Source organism: Asterias amurensis, chromosome 4 (genome assembly GCF_032118995.1).
Source record: "Asterias amurensis chromosome 4, ASM3211899v1".
NCBI classification, from domain to species: domain Eukaryota; kingdom Metazoa; phylum Echinodermata; class Asteroidea; order Forcipulatida; family Asteriidae; genus Asterias; species Asterias amurensis.
This window is the reverse complement of record NC_092651.1, coordinates 21,017,893-21,037,319: the sequence shown is the minus strand read 5'-3', so window position 1 is coordinate 21,037,319 and position 19,427 is coordinate 21,017,893. Positions and strand designations below refer to the sequence as shown.

Sequence of the window (19,427 nt, the reverse complement as noted above, 5' to 3'; positions counted from 1 at the left end):
ACTTAAGTGTACAAACTGTCATCTTGTTCATGATGTATTTTGACAAGTTTGATAACTTTTTAAAGGCTCTGTACATGTTCGGTAATTAATCACTCAAAATGTATGTTAGAATAAAAACTTAATTTGTTTTGAGCAACAGAGAGCTGTTGATAGTACATGTATAAAACATTGTGAGAAACGACTCCCTCTGAAGTCCTGTAGTTTTTGAGAAAGAGGGAATTTCTCATCAAAATAATAAAAGACTTCTGGCCAGAAGCCCTTTATTCCTATCTGAAACATATACTAATTTGTACAACAAGGGTGTTTTTTTCTTTCATCATTTTCTTGCAACCTCAACTACTAGTTGAGCCCAAATTTTCACAGGTTTGTTATTTAATGCATATGTTGGGATATACCAAGTGAGAAGACTGGTCTTTGACAATTAGCAAAGGTGTATAGTGCCTTTAAGGACAATTTGTTTGTTGTGAAGGGCAAGCATTCACTAACAAAAGAAAAATTGGGTGATTTGTTTGTATTGTTTTAATTATGTAGTGTTCTCTCAAATTGAGAAACTTGGTTTTAGAAATTATTTCACAGTCCAGTGCCAAAACTAGGATGGGCACAATGGGGGTAGGTACATTTTCTAAGGGTGAGGATACTTCTGATCATCAACAACTACTTTTTGCTTGCATTTTCCTTAATAAATAAGCCCCTTTCCAGTGCTCATTGTTGCAAGATGAAAATAAAATACATTGTCTGTGTATAAGTGTGTATAAAACATTGACAATATCACATTTAATTTTGTTCTTCTTCAAAGTAACGCTTCACTCTAGTGAATTTTAATCGGATTTTGTTCATGATTTCGTAGGGGGCTACCCATGGGGATTAAAAATTGCAAACGATGTTTGTTATTATGTTGTTTGTAAACATGGTCCACGTGCCCACTAAGTTACATAGCGCCACCTCGTGGTCTTGACACCACATACAAGTTCCAAACAATCATCACTGTCATATTGAGTTGCACTGGTAGTCGTAACGTCCACCTATTGTATTTCGGGAACATACAGTGTACCAGTTTACACCGGAAGTTGGCCCCAGAACTATTTAATTCTACTGTGTAGATCGTGTTAATGGAGCATAAAAATAGATCGAGAGGTGAAACTGCTCGAAGGCCATCCGAGACGAAATTGAAGACGTACCAAAAACCTTTTAAATTGACGCATTTAGGAAATCGGTAAGTGATATTTGTTTATTCATAGTGTTCAGTATAATATATTGGTCACGAAGTGATACAATTTCTGTTAAATCATGAGGTTCTGCGGCATAGTTTTATGAAATAATATTTATAACCCGTCTGCCATTGCCAAATGATAACGTGTCTGTCAATGTCAAAATTGTTTTGCATTATATTGCACTTACATTTTACAATACATTGATTTTTTTAATGATGGTTGTTGCATGCAATTGCAAGGGATAGTGATGGAATTGGGGTTCTCTATTTAATAATATTCCCTTACTACTTCTAAAAGTAGAATTATGATAAGGTTTGTTCTGCTGTCGTCTCCTCAAAAACCTCTTATTTTAGTCTTATTTATTAAATTAAAGGACATGTCATCAACATTTTGCCACGTTTATTTCTTTTATACTATTATTAACCCTACCTCAAGCTTACTTAAATACTAGACTACAGACAGTTCTTATTTAAAACCAGCTTCTCTCAAAAATTAGGCTTAATCGTGTGTTCTTTGTACTTGTACTCTCATTTTTTATTTTATTTTATGCAAGTCGCCAGACACACAAGGCCTAAAGGCCACTTCAAGGTGTGGGCTACAATTATTTTTGTCCAGAGGCCTTGCCACCTACTCCTAGGGCTGAAACAGGGTTGTACCCCTTCCATACGGATGTAGGCTTGGGTATCATCAGTCCGAAGCCTGGCCGAGCGAAAAAGAGCGGAAAGCACTACCTCCCCAATTTTACGTAGCAAGTGTCACGACCGGGATTCAAATCCACACTCTGCTGATCAAACACCAGAGCTTGAATCCCGTGCTCTTAACCGCTCGGCCATGACACGCCACGAATGAGCTTTGCAAAATTTATCTTGTGAAAAAAATGATATCGAGGTCATACTTCTAATACGAGGAGTGTGTTTGTTTTTTTGTTTTGTTTGTATGAAGTTTTATCATTATAACATTCTTTGTTTGTGTTTACTGTATAGTGTTTTCAATTGTTGTTCATTATTATCAATAATATTATAAAAAAAAAAATAAAAAATTATTGTTTAATCTTCAACATTATATACAATCCACTTCCCAATTAAATTAAATAATGGTAAAAAAATAATTTAAGTTTTTAGATAAAATTGACAGGAATAATTGCAAAATGTCAAGAGGGCAACACATAATTTACAAAAGAGACACAGAATTCTGGACCCTGTGCAGGTACTTCTAGAAACTATAAGTGAGCCTTATAGGGGTCTAACATTTTGGGCCTCCTTAACGCTATACTTTTTCTAATTTAACTCAACAAAAAGACAATACAAGCATTATGAATGTATATTGAGTGTGTGGGGAAAGTTTTGGTTGTGTAGTACAATACAAAGGAAAGTGGAGTCATTGATGGCAAACGATCGTAAAATGTTCACCTATCAATGATGATTTTAAAAACGTTTAGCGTTAAGGAGGCCCAAAATGTTAAAACCCCTATAAGGCTCACTAGAAGTACCCTGCAGGCACATTATGCAAACAGCTTAAGATGTACTTATAGAAACTATACACAATATATAAATATTATATCATATTTTGTGGAGATGCACTTTCTTAATTGTACCAATTGTTGATATCAAGAAAGGGAACACATCTCAAAACTTGTTTTGCTTTTAACTAAATTTATAACCTTTCAATTTGTATTGAAATTATTGACCCAAAATGTAAACATTTCCAGTGCAGTACATTGCCTGCCAGAAAGGCCCTGGAATGTACACAGCGCACAAGGTTACTCTTTTTGTAAACAAAGTTTACGCGGTCTATTGGGCGAACATTGTTCACTTAATAATCCATTTTCAAGTAATTCCTGCTTAAATTTGAATTCCTCGGACTAGGCCCCTATAGCTGTATAGTTCGAGGAATTCAAATTTAAGCAAAAAGAGTAACCTTGTACACTGAATACCAGGCCGGTATGCTTCTTGTTTTTTGTAAAGGGCAAGGGCACCAATGCATTTTCTCAGCTAGACAGTTGCTACACATGTCACATGATTCAAGCATTTGTGCACAGCTACGCACATGTAGGAGACGGTGAACACCCATACACACAATTTTGAATGTGTATGGCATAATGTTAGCAGGGTTTGCTCATCAGGAGGTTGCTATAGAAAAACTTTCCTGACAATCATTTGATGCTCTGGAATCTGAGGAATTTAAATCTACAGTAAACAAACCACAAGGGAAACTGACTGGGTAAATTTTTGAAATGACTTTTGGGGTTGAACAAAGAATTGACTAGATGGGATTCGAACCAACGACCTCCGGATTAACATGCCGGCGCTCCACCAACTGAGCTATCTAGCCCTATATTGGCGGTGTCCCTATTTTGTCAATATCTTTATTCGCGGTGCCAGTCAGAAGCCATACAACCGTTAACTGCCGTGTAGCCAGGGATCACACCCAAATTACGATACAACCTGGGAAGCGGCAGCCAGGGGATCACCCTAAGGGGATGCGACTTTTTGTTTCAGACATCAATATAAACCACAAGGGAAACTGACTGGGTAAATTTTTGAAATGACTTTTCAAGAATTGACTAGAGTGGGATTCGAACCAACGACCTCCAGATTAACGTGCCGGCGCTCCACCAACTGAACTGAGCTATCTAGCCCTATATTGGCGGTGTCCCTGAATTTAAATCTAAGCGGTAACTTGTGACAAAGCATGTCATTGGACGTACAAGACAAATGGCTCATTAAAGAATACATTGACAGTGACAGCTCTGAAAGCAGTTAGACCTATCTTTGGGTAATGTGCTGAGCCTTATGCTTGATTGCTTTACTAACACCATACAAGTAAAACAGTAGGCCTACAGTGCGATCTTGACCGAGTTCCGGTAGCGATGTATTCTTGCATTTACTCCTGAATCTTGCTTAGGAAATTATGGGCAAATAAACTGCACAACATTTTCCCCTCATTTTGTGGCAAGTGTGTTGTGTGTTGATTGAAGAATATTGCAAATCATTACATTTTTTTAATTTTAATTTTTAAGGTATTTCTCTTTTTATTGTACAGTGATGTCCATTGTCTAAGTGACAGATTACTTAAAAAAGCTCAGGGCAATAAAACGCAACATTCCTCCCTCACTTTGCAGAGTAAAATGTCTAAATATATTATGAACGCTTGGCACGATACAGTTTGAAGCAACATAATTGCCAAGGGCTTGTTTGTATGTATGGGCCAATGCACTTTGATAATATTTGGTGTGCGTCTCATCGGATGGGTTGCGTTAGAACTCAATGATGCGGAATCCAAGAGAAAAAAAAGTCACCTACATCGCTAGATTTATGAACAAAGTTTGTCTTGTTACAACAAAATGTTTTGTATTGTAAATTTAAGTATTTAAGTTTTGATGATCACAAATAGAGTAAAGTATAACACAGGTCTTGGTCATAATGTGAAAACACTGGGGGAATTTTAAGAGTGCTAACAAGTGCTTTCGCAACAGTGTGTGACCAAAGCCTGTAGCACTGGGCGTTATATTTGGTTTTACCCACACACGCAAATAACTTGTCTACTCAGTGCATTACAGAGTCCTGTAAACAAAATCAACCTACATGTAGGTATACTGTATAGGAAGATGATGTATAATACATCATCTTCCTATACTGTGCAGAAACCTCCTCTGGAGTATACTCGCACATTATTATTATTGAATGAGATTCGAACCCATGACCTTTGCCATTCTAGAGTAGATGTCTTAGCAACTAGACCACCGAGATTGCGCGGTAGCTGGAGGTTGTTCGAATCTCATATAATCCTGCTAGGCTGGAGAGCATATTATCTGTTGAATAAAAATTCATGCATAATGGGGAAGGTCATATTTTGTGGGTGTATCTGGACCTTTGAGTTCATCTTTTCAAAATCCAATTTGTAAAAATAAATTTAGAGCGGATAAGTCATTTAGAAGTTGACAGATATATTCCTTCACTTTTAAATGCTAGATGCTGCTTCGAGAGACGTGCAGTTTCTCCCCATTAAATCAAACTGACATACTTGTTGTACCGTTCTCTCCATAGTGTTTTAGCAAAGTGGGTGATTGGAATATACATCACTCTGATCACGCTCTTTTCATTAATCATACCGCCATATTTCGCCGGTGAATTGCTTTTGTTTATGGATAACTTAAATGGGAAGTGATTAATCAAGGAGGCTTTTGTGTGGGGTTGTACTTTTTGGGGTCACAGTCAATGTTTTACAAAATTACACTGGCGTAACTACAGTAGTACACGCTATCCTCATTAAAACTATAAATGGAATGCAGGCCTTAAATTACACGACGACTATGATGCTTAGTGCTTCACAAATTGTCATAAACTTGTCATTAAATTTCATAAACTCACAACCGGTTAAGTCAAATGTTCTTGTGTGTTTGTTTAAAAAAAAAATTACGTTTAAATGTTGAGTTTGAGTGAGTCTGAATATCTTTTTTATTCTGCTGAGTATCAAAGATTACTTACCCTTATTTAAAGCCGTTGGACCCTTTCGCTAAACAGTTTTGTCCAAGGCTCACACTTCGTGTATCACAACTTATATATCAAATAACAAACCTGTGAAAATTTAGGCTCAATCGGTCATCGGAGTCGGGAGAAAATAACGGGAAAACCCATCCTTGTATCCGCACGTTTCGCCGTGTCATGACATGTGTTTAAAATAAATCCGTAATTCTTGATATCGAGAATTGATATTGTTTTACTGTTTTCTCAAAAAGTAAAGCTTTCATGGAATAATATTTCAAGAGAAGTCTTTCACCACTACCTTCTGTAAACCCTGTAAGTTATTTGTAAATCTGTGAACTTTTTGGGGTTTTTCTGTACCGAAAGAGTCCAATGGCTTTAAGACAAACAAAATGAATCTTCTTTTTGTGTTTGTTCAAATAAATACGTTAAATCTATTAAAACTGTTTTTTATTTTTCATTTCTGGTCCTTGCTAGTTTTGAATCTGGTCTTGTGAACCAAATTCTAGTCCAGTAAAAATTCTGAGCCACAAGCCCTGCATGTGTTATGAATTTCCACCCAACTTTGAGCACTAACACAATGTCATAGCCAGCCAGCAATGTAGTAAAGTTAAACTGCAAGACTTGGCCATCTGGATTCGACCTGCCTCTAGCTACCGGGCAACCTCGGTAGTCTAGTTGGTAAAACACTGCTCTAGAATTGCAAGGGTCGCGGGTTCAAATCCCACCCGAGTAACCTGCCTATGATATTTTTTCACAGGACTCAGGAAAGTACTGAGTATACTGTGCTATTTAACACACATCGGTGTACGGGTAAAACCAAAATTAGTATTATTTATCCCGATGCAAATTTAACATCTCTTATATCGTTGCGGTAGGCCTACCCACTGCCAAAACTTAGGATTCGAACTGCCTCTAGCTACCGGGCAACCTCGATAGTCTAGTTGGTAAGACACTGCTCTAGAACTGCAAGGGTCGTGGGTTCGAATCCCACCCAAGTAACATGCCTGTGATATTTGTTTACAGGACTCGGGAAAGTACCGAGTAAACAGTGCTAACATACATCGGTGTATGTGTAAAACCAAAATATAAATTGTCCATCTGTGTTTAACCGTCATCACTAAACTTTCCTGACAACCAAGTAGGATCCTCACATGAAGTGATACAGAATGACACTTGCTACATGGACATGTAATTGCTCTGACACTGGGTAATGCATTACCTATCTCCTGTGGTGTTCAAAGATGACTTCAATCAGATACCATCTTTGTCAAGTTCCCCTTATACAGTCATCACAACCTAATAGTAATGATGAGGATGTAATAAAGGGGCCAGACTGTTTGGAGTCGAGTCTTAGGTTGTGTTCAAAATGACGTCTATGGCTACAGCTTGGTCGTTGCTAAGGGTGTTTCTACCTTGTATAATGTCCTTTACTTCAACACATGACGCAGCAATCAAGCCGTATACATAGCTACCAATGTTGCGTTGATGTGAAGAGGGAAGTTATGATAGTTTTGCGTGGGTGAAGGGTACTTCATGGGCCAGACTGTAGAGCCAAGAGGGTATACCTTTAGTAATTACTCAAAAATTATTTACCTTAAACACCTACCTGAGCGGAATGTTTTCAACGGAAATGGTATTGTATCTTCTTTATAATGCACTTGTTCACCATTTTAATGTCATTTTGATATGTGTACACTTCTGAATTTTTTTTAATTATCGATTAAAAATCAGGCCCCAACCTAAAGGTTTTAAATAACTTAAAACACTTCTGCCGTTGAGAGCGTGCATCGAAGGACAATGCTGCTGACGTCATTTGTGGGAGTTTGCTTTGTTATACCTCCACGCTGCAACAAAGCGGCTTTACAAATTTTAGCTCCCAACTATGACGTTTTGAGAGTGATTACGTATCAGGGCTTTTCGCAAATCTCTCAGAAAAGCGCTGGATAAGGGCATTCGAAATGATTGTTTTTTTTACACAATTGAAATCTATTTATAATCATATGACTTGATTTCCTTATTCATTGAAGACATTTGAAGTGAAATTCAGCAAAGTTTACGACTTGACATTTTCGTTCAAGCAGGTCTTTAAAAATTTACTTGGTAAAGAGCACTGGATAGCTTTTTATTGTGAAAAACATTGTTAGAAACAACACCCTTTTTTGAAAATTTAGAGAAAGTGGTAATTTTTCCTGAATCTGAGAACGGCTGGCTTCAGGCTTCACAGTTCTATCCAACAAGGATGTTTTTTCTTCTTCTTTATTTTTTTTGCAACTTCGATGACCAATTGAGCCCAAATTTTCACAAGTTTGTTATTGTATGCATAATAATAATTAGTTCGTATTTAAAATAGCATTTTACAATAACCCTAAAAAGCCAAATTTGGAATTTGAAGGGATTGGGATGATTAGGGTTTTAATTAAACTAAAAAATGTTAAATTGATGAGTGTTTTTTTTTTATAGAAAGTAATACATTCATATTATTGATAAATTATCTATGAAACATGAATAGTTCAATATGAGAAGAAAACAGACAAGTTATTTTTGACCTTTTTGTACTAAAGAAAACATGATGATTCAAGAGAGAAACCCAATTTAGTTTGTTTTGTTTCACTAATCCTAACCTTAATCACATGAATAATTAACTATCCAAACAATTCCAGTGTAATTTATCATAACATGTCCAGTTCTGAAATTACAACCTGAAAAAATAAAATGCCATCCAAAAACAAATTACCTTCCAAAAACAAATAACGCCAATATTTAATGTCAAGCAGATGAGCAGTCAGCGATTATAAAAAAGGTTTGGGGACAAGATCCCCAGACTCTGATTATCATCAGTCAGCATCATTATCATTACACTAATGGTCCTCATTAACGTGTGGGTGTTGGCAGTCGGGTATAGACGTGCAGGTAGACTTGTTCGCTAGTCAGTCGTTACCTTTATCACCTTCACCATAGAGCAAGTGTTGCTTCTCAAAAACAATGATGGACCATAGAGCAAGTCTATGGGTGGACAGTTTTGTTTTTAAAAAAGCCTTAGTATTTTCTTTGGATTGTAAGTTACTTGTACTATTTTGTTTTCTGGAAATTTGGTGGAAACTCTTTTATCAGCGAGCTTTCAATAATAATAATGATGGCTGGCCGTCGTGAACTTAAAAGCCATTTTACACTTTCGGTAAACAGTATTGTCCAAGTCCCACACTTCGTGTATCACAACTTATATATATAAAATAACAAACCTGTGAAAATTTAGGCTCAATCGGTCATCGGAGTCGGGAGAAAATAACGGGAAAACCCACTCTTGTTTCTGCACGTTTCGCCGTGTCATGATATGTGTTTCAAATAAATCTGTAATTCTCGCTATCGAAAATGATATTGTTTTAATGTTTTCTCAAAAAGTAAAGCATTTCATGGAATAATATTTCAAGAGAAGTCTTTCACCATTACCTTCTGTAAACCCTGTAAGTTATTTGTAAATCTGTGAACTTTTGTTCTTCTTTTCTGTACCAAAAGTGTTTTTTGGCTTTAAGCCCTAAATCTTTTTTTTTTTATTCAATTCAATTCATTGTACCTTTTTAGATTGTTTCACCTTATATTTGACTTTTGAAGAAACACAAGTGAATGTAATTTTTCAGAGAGGAAAAAAAAGGATCTTCAAACAAAGTGATGTTTGGAGACTAGACAACCATGACAACTCTGTAGTGTATGGTAAATTTATGCAGTACATAATAAATATCCATCTCTTGTGCATGGTTGCTGCGGGAGGATAGTCTTCCATCAAGCCTGAAGCAGACCAACTCACACTCTCTGTTTACAAGATACTCCTAAGCATCTCAGCATCTTGCTGCATTCTCACATTCTAATCCTTGGCCTTCATCGTTACTTAAAGGGCAGGCGGGGGAAGTAGCTCTGAGTTTCCTTTGTTCCAATCCTTGCTTAAGATGGTTTGTTTCTCAATACGGCATATATAATTAGATTTTGTGCACCCCTAAGGTTGTTTTTATACTTTTTATAAAAGAAACTCTTACTAAACAGTATCCATTAACAATGGAAATTATTTCCTTTTTCAAAAGAAAAAAAACCCAAAATACAAGTTATTTATTTATGAGGGAACCATTCGTAACCATTATGATTTATACACTTTCTTTGAATTTCATTCTTGTCATGGATATTTATAGATCACTCTGTGCCCCATATGAGTGCAGAACTGATGGATTTAAAAGTTAAACATACTGCCCCTCTAATCCTAGGCGCAACCTTGATTAGAGTTCTATGTATTTTTTGCACTGGCAGAGACTACAAGTCACGATAATATCCCTTTAAATCCTATGAACAGAGAGAACCATGATGAGTCAGAATGTTTGACAATATTAAAGTTGACTCCACTGCTCCTTTAACCCTTGCTCTCTTACACCTCCATGTCATACCATCCTCTCCTTGGAGATCCGTCTTGAATGGCTTCCAGACCTTCAACAATGAGACCATCTTATGTTTCACGAACCCCCATAAACCCCCAAGTCCCAAATACCCTCCTCGGGGGGAAAGCAAATGGATGAGCAGATCCAGAAATATTCATGGCTTGATGTGGGAAAGTAGGTTGATTATGTGGCATGAGTACACTCTGCAGATGCGAATGACAAATCCGTAGTTCACGTCAAAAACTGTTCTGGAGGGAGAGTGGCGCATTAAGACGGAATTGGTCATCGGGATAAACTTATCGGAAGTACACGTACTTGAAGAAAGAATGATTCACTACGATTATAAATCACCCCCAATTCTCTGCACATTCACTGTACATTGAAATTTAACATTGGTCGTGACACACAAGCCTTGAAATAACCCATGGTACCCACAGCCATTGCCGCGGTGCCCTGTGATTTGCTGTGGTGCCCTTTGCAAAGTTCCAATGCAAATTAAAATTTCCTCATAGAAGTGCCCATTACCAGAGGAAGTGCTGTGCCCCTTCAAGAGCGCAGTTCAAGGCCTGAAATTTTAATACCTAAAAAAATGTAATATAAATGTAATATGAACCAAGCTCTACAGCCTTTTTTGTCTACGTTCCTTTTCTCAATGTTTTTCCCATGTTCTCTTTTCTGCATCGCTTTGCATCCACTGGTTACCTTGAGATGAGAGTCAGAGTGAAATTCAGCAAGGTCTGAGTGTAGTGTGTAATTTTATGCAGAATACATTAATACCATTGTATTTAGCATTTGAGTGTGCATTGCATAAGAAAAAAAAAACTAAAATCTTCAACACCCTTATAATTCTGGACCCAAACCCCCTAACTGCTTCCATCCAAGACAAGAAACCGAACTAAATTTTGTTTTTATGAAATTGTATGCCAATATACGCCTCGTCATGATTGCATGTATTGATTTAACATGGAAACATGATGCAGAATTCTTCTGATTCATAATGCTACGGGGAATGAGTGAGAGAGAGAGAAGTGCTCGGCATTGCTAGGGCACGGCTAAGAGAACTGCATCAGGGTTTCAAGGCAAACGGTATTATATTGGTAACTACTCAAAATAAGTGTTAGCATTATAACAATTACTTGGTAACGAGCAATGGAGCTGTTGATAGTATAAAATATTGTGAGAAATGGCCCCCTCTGAATCTGAAGTACATGTATTGAGTTTTTAAGAAAGAGGTAATTTCTCGCTCAAATATTAAAAGACTTCAGGCCTGAAGCCTTTTATTAGGCATCTGAAAGTACAGAAATTTGTGCAATCAGGGTGTCTTTAGTTTTCTTTCATTATTTTCTTGCAAATTCTATGACCAATTGAGCCCAAATGTTCACAGATTTGTTATATTATGTGTATGTTGGAATACACCAACTGAGAATACTGGTCTTTGACAATTACCAAACGTGTCCCGATACCTTTAAGTCTGCGTACATGTGACATTGCTGACTGAACATGCATCATGCTAATGCAAACAGGACATGAATAAATACTGCTTGTAGAAAAATATACACGGAATTCAGAATTAGACTGCATCTATAAATGACGTCTGGGTACTGCTTTTAGTGACAAGATTGAACTGGTGTCACGGCTTGTGATTATTCGGCTGGTCACCTGTACTATTACGAATGAAATGTTAAAATTGTAAGCCTTTAAGAGGAAAAGTATACATTTGCTTTTTTTAACCGTTTGATTGTTTTAATCCTACATAAATGTAGATGTACACAATAAAACTAACATCTGGAAGTTTCATTTTAAATGGTGGTCGCGTTTTTTGAGATATCGCCGAAAATCCGAAGCGAATAATTATGTCCTTGCGGGAAGAATCATTCCTAATCTCATAGTAATAAAAATTTTGGAGCATATAAGTACTGCGATCTTTTGACGTACCTGCAGTCTTTCCAAGTGAAATTTTCTGAAAATACTTTTTTTATACTGCTATAGGCTTCTAACCAGAGGTTTTTGTTGCCATTACTTTTAAGAGTGATTATACATCCCCTTTAAAGCCATTGGACCCTTTCGGTACAGGGAAAAAAAAAAAGTTCACAGATTTACAAATAATTTACAGGGTTTACAGAAGGTAATGGTGAAAGACTTCTCTTGAAATATTAGTCCATGAAATGCTTTACTTTTTGAGAAAACGGTAAAACAATATAAATTCTCGTTAACGAGAATTACGGATTTGTTATAAACACATGTCATGACACGGCGAAACGCGCGAAAACAGGAGTGGGTTTTCCCGTTATTTTCTCCCGACTCCGATGTCCGATTGAGCCTAAATTTCCACAGGATTGTTATTTTATATGTAAGTTGTGATACACGAAGTGTGGGACTTTGACAATACTGTTTACCGAAAGTGTATAATGGCTTTAAGAGTGATTATACGTTCCCTTTAAGTGATTATATTTCTAAGACAAATCTCTGTGTAAATGAAATAATGTCTTGGGGACAATTTCTGAATTATCGATAGTTTAACGTTATTATTTTGTTCTCTTTTAAAAAAAAAAAGTATTGGGATGGTTCAAAAATAAGAATTGAAAATCAAAATTTAATTCTCAATCTATAAAAAAAAAAATATTGAAAAGGAAAGGAACGACCCAAAGCATAAAGTTAAAATCGAAAATGGGAGTGGGTTGGGTCAAGAGAAATTAAGAAATGGACGCGAAATTTAAACACATTAATCATTCTAAAAGGCCTCTTACATACACATCGTGCACATTATGTATGTGTCTTGCTTAGTCAGGTATAATGTATGCATATCCTTGATGCTGTTGGCCAAGGTTTACTGTTACACATGGTGAATCACGTGTTTTGTAGTTTTGTCTAATATTTTAACCCAGATAGGAAGAAAACTTTTAATCAAAGTGAATTCTACACAATTTGTAAAAGTGGTTACGTTTATAATTAACACAATTTTGGAAAAACTCAAGAGTTTTTAACAGTCTCCAGAATTGCTGTGTCGGAGCAAGGTTGACCGAATTTCAAATTTGTTAATCAACAATCAACATGTAAAAAAAAAATCCCTTGAAATGTTTATAAATCAATGTAAATTTTGTGTGCACATTTAAGTGTCCATTGCCTTGATAAAAAGTTCCCAGTTGAATGAGCTCATGGTTGAAAAAAAAAAAAAATGATTTCCCACCAGACCAATACATGGGTAACTGTCACTGAATGGAAGCGTATTGCTCTACGTAAGGTTGCTATTGTATTGGTTATCAAAATTATGAGGCAATGTAATGGACACCAGGCATACTGTGCTTGAAAGGGGAAAGGGTACTAAGGTATCTTTCTCCTTGTGAAGGGTACCTCTCAAATTTTGATTGGAACGTTTCAAGGGGCACCAAGGCAATGACTATGGGCAACAGAGGCAATTGATGAGGATTGCGGCGCCATTGTCCTGCCATTGCAGGCAAATGTTTTTGAAATGGCCCTTTAACATTGCGCAAGACTTCACAATCTGCTTAACTGAATGTGCTTCAAGCTGCTTGCTGTAATTGGGTACTGGAATTGATTGTGTGGCTTTTGTTTTTCTTGTCAACGTTTCTAAGCTTTTCATGCATTTTGCTGGTCGTGGCGGTCATGCCTCTGTTGCCCTGGTGTTTGCCTTGGTGCCCCTTCAAAAGTTCTCATAGATTAAAGACACTGGACAATATTGGTAATTGTCATAGGCTAGCCTTCACAGTTGGTGTATCTCAACATTATATGCATTTATATAACAAACCTGTGAAAATTTGAGCTCAATCAGTTGTCGAAGTTGCGAGATAATAATGAAAGAAAAAACAACCTTGTCACACGAAGTTGTGTGCTTTCAGATGCTTGATTTCAAGACCTCAAATTCTAAATCTGAGGTCTCAAAATCAAATTCGTGGAAAATTACTTCTTTTTTGAAAACTACGTTACTTCAGAGGGAGCCGTTTCTCACAATATTTTATACCATCAACAGCTCCCCATTTCTCGTCACCAAATAAGGTTCTATGCTTTAAAAAAAATTGGAGTAATACCAATAGTGTCCAGTGTCTTTTAAGGTTTTCCAAATGGAAATACCCTTTGCATAATGAAAATGGCCTTGTCCTCTCCCATCTCAGGGAAGAAATTCCAAGCCTGATTTTACCTCCCACTAGATGAGTGCTGCTGGTACACAAGTCACAGTGCTGTTGTATCCCATCTGTTGTACGACCAGAGTTTGTTATTAGTACCTTGTTGGCTAGGATAAATAATAACAAAATTAATACAACCAAAACTGCGTAGATAAATTTTAAATAAACAAATATTGCATCATCCCCTTTTACGATGTAGAGTATTTTAAAACACATGATTCATTCATACTGTCAGGTTTTACAACAGCCTAGTCATCCACACAACTCAATAGGATCCCTAATCAATAACCTTCGGCTTCTAATTAGTGAAGTAATTAAACCATCCCGATAAAATGACACCATCTATTGTGTTTGGCTAGAGTGCACTTTGAGACATGCTTCTAAGTCAATTAAGACTGTTTTTTTCATTAACACCACTGCGCTTTAAGCAAATAACAGAACACTGTAAATAACTGAAGTCGTAGAGGATGCTCTATGTTAAGACATGCACACTAAAGTTGTATATTTTTTAATTGATTTGTTATACCCAAGGGAGCCCTGGCAGTGCAACACTTTTTTTGGGTCAAAGCTAGCAAGAACAAACCTTCATAGATAGAAAAATACTAAACAAATGTGGGTGTGTAATATTTAATGAAGGAATATGTAATCAGTAAATGAATACAGAAAGATGCCTAAAGGGAATTGTGTGTATTGTTTGAAGCTTTGCATGGTGTGGAGAAATAAGAAGAAACTATAAATAAATAGTAAACGTGCGGGTACAACCATGTGTAAATCTCTTAGGGTGAGTGTTGGCTCTGAAAAGCTAGAGTTGGTTTGGTCTTGACGTTTCAAACAGTATACTCTGCTCGTCTTCAGGAGAAGAATTGTATGTGTTTAGCACTGTGTACTCATTTCCCCCCCCCCCCCAAGTACAGTGAAAAACAAAATCCACGGGCAAATCACTTGGTGGGATTTGAACCCACAACCTTTGCATTGCTAAAGCAACGTCATCTTACAATCCATGATGTACATAGGGTTCTCTCCGTACACAAGCTAGCGTATATCAGGTAGAAAAAATATGCGTAAATTAAAGACATGGACACTATTGGTAATTGTCAAAGACCAGTCTTCTCACTCAGTATATCTCAACATATGCATAAAATAACAAACCTGCGAAAATTTGAGCTCGATTGGTTATCCAAGTTGCGAGATAATAATGAAAGATAAAAACACCCTTGTCACATGAAGTTGTGTGCTTTCAGATGCTAGATTTCGAGACCTCAAATTCTAAATCTGAGGTCTCAAAGTCAAATTCGTGGGAAATTACTTCTTTCCCGAAAACTATGTTACTTCAGAGGGAGCCGTTTCTCACAATGTTTAATACTATCAACCTCTCCCCATTACTCGTTACCAAGTGAGGTTTTATGCTAATAATTATTTTGCATAATTATCATTAGTGTCCACTGCCTTTAATAACAGTAGATACCTGTAGGGGAAATACAAAAACAGTTAAAAACTTTTTTTTTTTAAATCGTAAAGATGAAACCTATTAAATTGCACCAGATCGCACATTAGGACTTTTAAAACCATATTATACATTTGGAGGCCCTTGTTTCAAACTCAGTGTGCTTGGGCCAAACTTTGGGTCCAGAATGCACCCAATGGACTTTAAAACATCCTGGGGAGAGCAGGGTTGTAGCTCACCAGTTTTAGTCAAGGGCTTTAAATCAAATGTTTTCGAAGTCCACCAATGGCAAGTGAATCAACAAATTTATTCATGTTAAAATTTGTGGTCCACTAGTGCTTCAGGCATGATGCCAGGTTTCCAAACTGTTCATGTTATGGGGGGCCGTGCAATAAGTATTTTGACTGTGTTCTGTCTCTGTGACATTTGATACTCCTTATCATTAGCTGTGTGTCTCAGATCAATGCACAGTGGACAATATTTTGAATTAGTCTAGGGGAAATATGAGTTAGGCAGCACAATGTATTTGGCTCAGAGTGCTGGGCAAAAATTGTGGGTTCTGGGCAGGCCCACACAGCACCGCCCACCCAGCACCGCCCACCGTTGCCAGACATTGGCGGATAACCCTGTAATGTATAATATGTATACATTGTACATGTATGCGTACATGGCATGTTCACATAATGTAAATTGTAGTTTTTTTTAATCCCTCCGCTCCAAACTGCACCCCTGTCTAGCCAAATGGATTAAACTTGAATCATTTCTTATTCATGATCTTCTTAGACTGGCTATGAGGAGAAGGTTCTCCATCTCAACTAAGAAATTTAGAGTATTAGGATTTCAACCGTTTCAGGTGAATGTCATGCGGATAGCGTTAAGTATACATATTATACATACTGTTTGTATAAACACAAATCTTGGTTTTATCTGGAGTGCTGCAAGTTTATCTCGATAAGAGTGTTGACTTGCTGCATTTTTGATGAAATTTGGGGGAAAATAGAGTCTGTTAAACCTTATAACTGGTAAAATCAGGGCCCAGTTTTCAAAAAGCTGCTTAAAAGCAGAAAATAGAGCTTACAAAATAAAGATTGCTGCTTAGCCAAACTACACTTGTACATGTATACCAGTCACAGATGAAATGAGACATGCTATTTTGGCTGGTAACCTTATTCTTGTAAGCATTAAGTTTTTAATAGATGTTACTTTGCATCAGGGAGAAAGACTATTATTTTTGGTTTCACCCATATACACCGATGTGTGTTTAGCACTGTATACTCAGTACTTTCCCAAAACTCTTTTCCCGATGAAAAGCTATTAAATCCTTGCGGTAACCGCTGCAAAAACATAGGATTCAAAGTGCCTCTAGCTACTGGGCAATCTCGGTGGTCTAGTTGGTATGACACTGCTCTAGAACTGTGGCGTGTCATGGCCGAGCGGTTAAGAGCATCGGATTCAAGCTCTGGTGTTTGATCAGCAGAGTGTGGGTTCGAATCCCGGTTGTGACACTTGCTACATAAAATTGGGGAGGTAGTGCTTTCTGCTCTACCGGCCAGGCTTCGAAATGATGATACCCAAGCCTATATCTGTATGGACTGTAAAAGGGGTAACCCTGTTTCAGCCCTAGGAGTAGGTGGCATAGGCCTCTGGACAAAAAAAATTGTAGCCCACACCTTGAAGTGGCCTTCAGGCCTTGTGTGTCTGGCGACTTGCCTAAAAAATTTGTTTTAAAAGGTCGTGGGTTGGAAACCCACCCGAGTAATATGCCTGTGCATTTCTTTTCACAGAACTCGGAAAAATACTGAGTATACAGTGCTAACACACATCGGTGAATAAGGGTAAAACCAGCATGAATAAGCGTTATGTTGTTGTGCTATAGCTACTTTTTGTACTTAAGCAGCTCTATGAAATTTTGCCCTGATAGTTCTGGGTCTAGAATAAGGGGAGGAATCAAGAACCCAGGCCCTTAAAAAAAAGCGCTGTGAAAAATTGAGCCCATTGGTTGTCAAAGTTGCGAGATAACTATGAAAGAAAAACACCCTTGTCACACGAACTTGTGTGCTTTCAGATGCTTGATTTCGAGACCTCAAATTCTAAATCTGAGGTCTTGACGTCAAATTCGTGGAAAATTACTTCTTTCTCGATAACTACGTCACTTCAGAGGGAGCTGTTTCTCACAATGTTTTATACTATCAGCCTCTTCCCATTACTCGTAATCAAGAAAGGTTTTATGATAACAATTATATTGAGTAATTACCAATAGTGTCCACTGTCTTTAAGTCATTTTTCCCTTTGTTGAATCTCATCCACTGTCAAGTTCAACAGTTGAAGGGATAAACACTCTCCTGCATGCTCTGTGTAACCTTTATAGAGTTGATGACTCAATTTGTGAATCATATGGCAGCATCTTAAGCGTGTGTGAGTGTTTTTTCCTTTTTTTTCTTTTAAGCCATTAGGAATGGAATCAAGCAGTGGGAAATATCCAAATACCTAATCTTCAATCCTATCAATTACAGGTGTTAAGATCAAAAAGTTTTAATAAATACTTCTTGGAGATAATCCAAGCTGCAGCTAGTGGTAGCCAGGATAATAGGATCTTACCAGTACTGTAGTTCATTTTTAAATTTGATTAATTTACAGGTTTTTGTAAACTGGGCCAAATTTCATAGAGCTGCTTAACAAGAATGTATTATTTATACATTTCTGGTTCGCATAATTTTGTTGTGCTAGTAATAGAATGCTCAGCATATTTCTTGCTTAAGCAGCTGTGAAAATTCATAGAATTGCTTTTAAAAGCAGAAATATTACTTTTAAAACAATTTTCTGCTTAGCAGAAATGAGCAGAGGACCAGTCACAAATTGCAAATGTTACATTTAAGCAAAATGTTGTTGTGCTTAATCAGCTCTATGAAATTGGGCCCTGATGTTGTTAGCCAAGATTTAATATTGCACTTGTACTGTACGTTAGTATGTGTCCTTGCCCACATTCAAGTGCACGTGCCCACATTCATATGCTTTAAAGGCAGTGGACACTATTGGTTATTACTCAAAATAATTATTATCATAAAAATTTACTTGGTAACGAGTAACGGAGAGCTGTTTATAGTATAAAACATTGTGAGAAACGGCTCCCTTTGAAGTTATGTAGTTTTCGAGAAAGAAGTAATTTTCCACGAATTTGATTTCGAGTCCTCAGTATTACATTTTTTAAGGTCTCGAAATCAACCATCTAAACGCACACAACTTTGTGTGACAAGGGTGTTTTTTCTTTCTTTATTATCTCGCAACTTCAACGACCAATTGAGCTCAAATTTTTACAGGTTTGTTATTTTGTGCATATGTTGAGATACACCAAGCGAGAAGACTGGTCTTTGACAATTACCAATAGTGTCTAGTGTCTTTAAGTATGTTTCTCATTAAAACATAGTCACATTGCGACATTATTGTTTTTAATGACAATGTAAAATTTTCTATCGGCGCAGGACCATCAGCACATTCATGTTTAGTCATATGACATTGACACTAACTGTATGGATTTGTTTCCCTTAGAATACATTTGTCTGACAGCACACGTCTGCTAATTAATACAGGTCCATATGGTTCACATTCACAGCGTCCCCCACGAGGCCAAGAAGGTACATTCACCACAATCCTGACTGCTCCACACCTGTGCACAGGCAAAGTTACGTGTCAACAACAATTGTAGCCCCCCTTTGCCTATAATTTCC

At 37.0% G+C, this 19,427-nt stretch overlaps 1 protein-coding gene across 1 annotated transcript in view; it reads left to right on the top strand.

Moving 5' to 3' along the window:
* The first annotated feature begins 1,132 nt into the window (after positions 1–1,132).
* LOC139935910 (amyloid beta precursor protein binding family B member 1-like) overlaps positions 1,133–19,427 on the top strand; it is a 94,014-nt gene continuing 75,719 nt past the window's right edge. The window contains exon 1 of the mRNA XM_071930534.1: positions 1,133–1,213. The gene's annotated coding sequence lies outside the window, so the exon portion shown is untranslated. The remainder of the gene's footprint in view (positions 1,214–19,427) is intronic.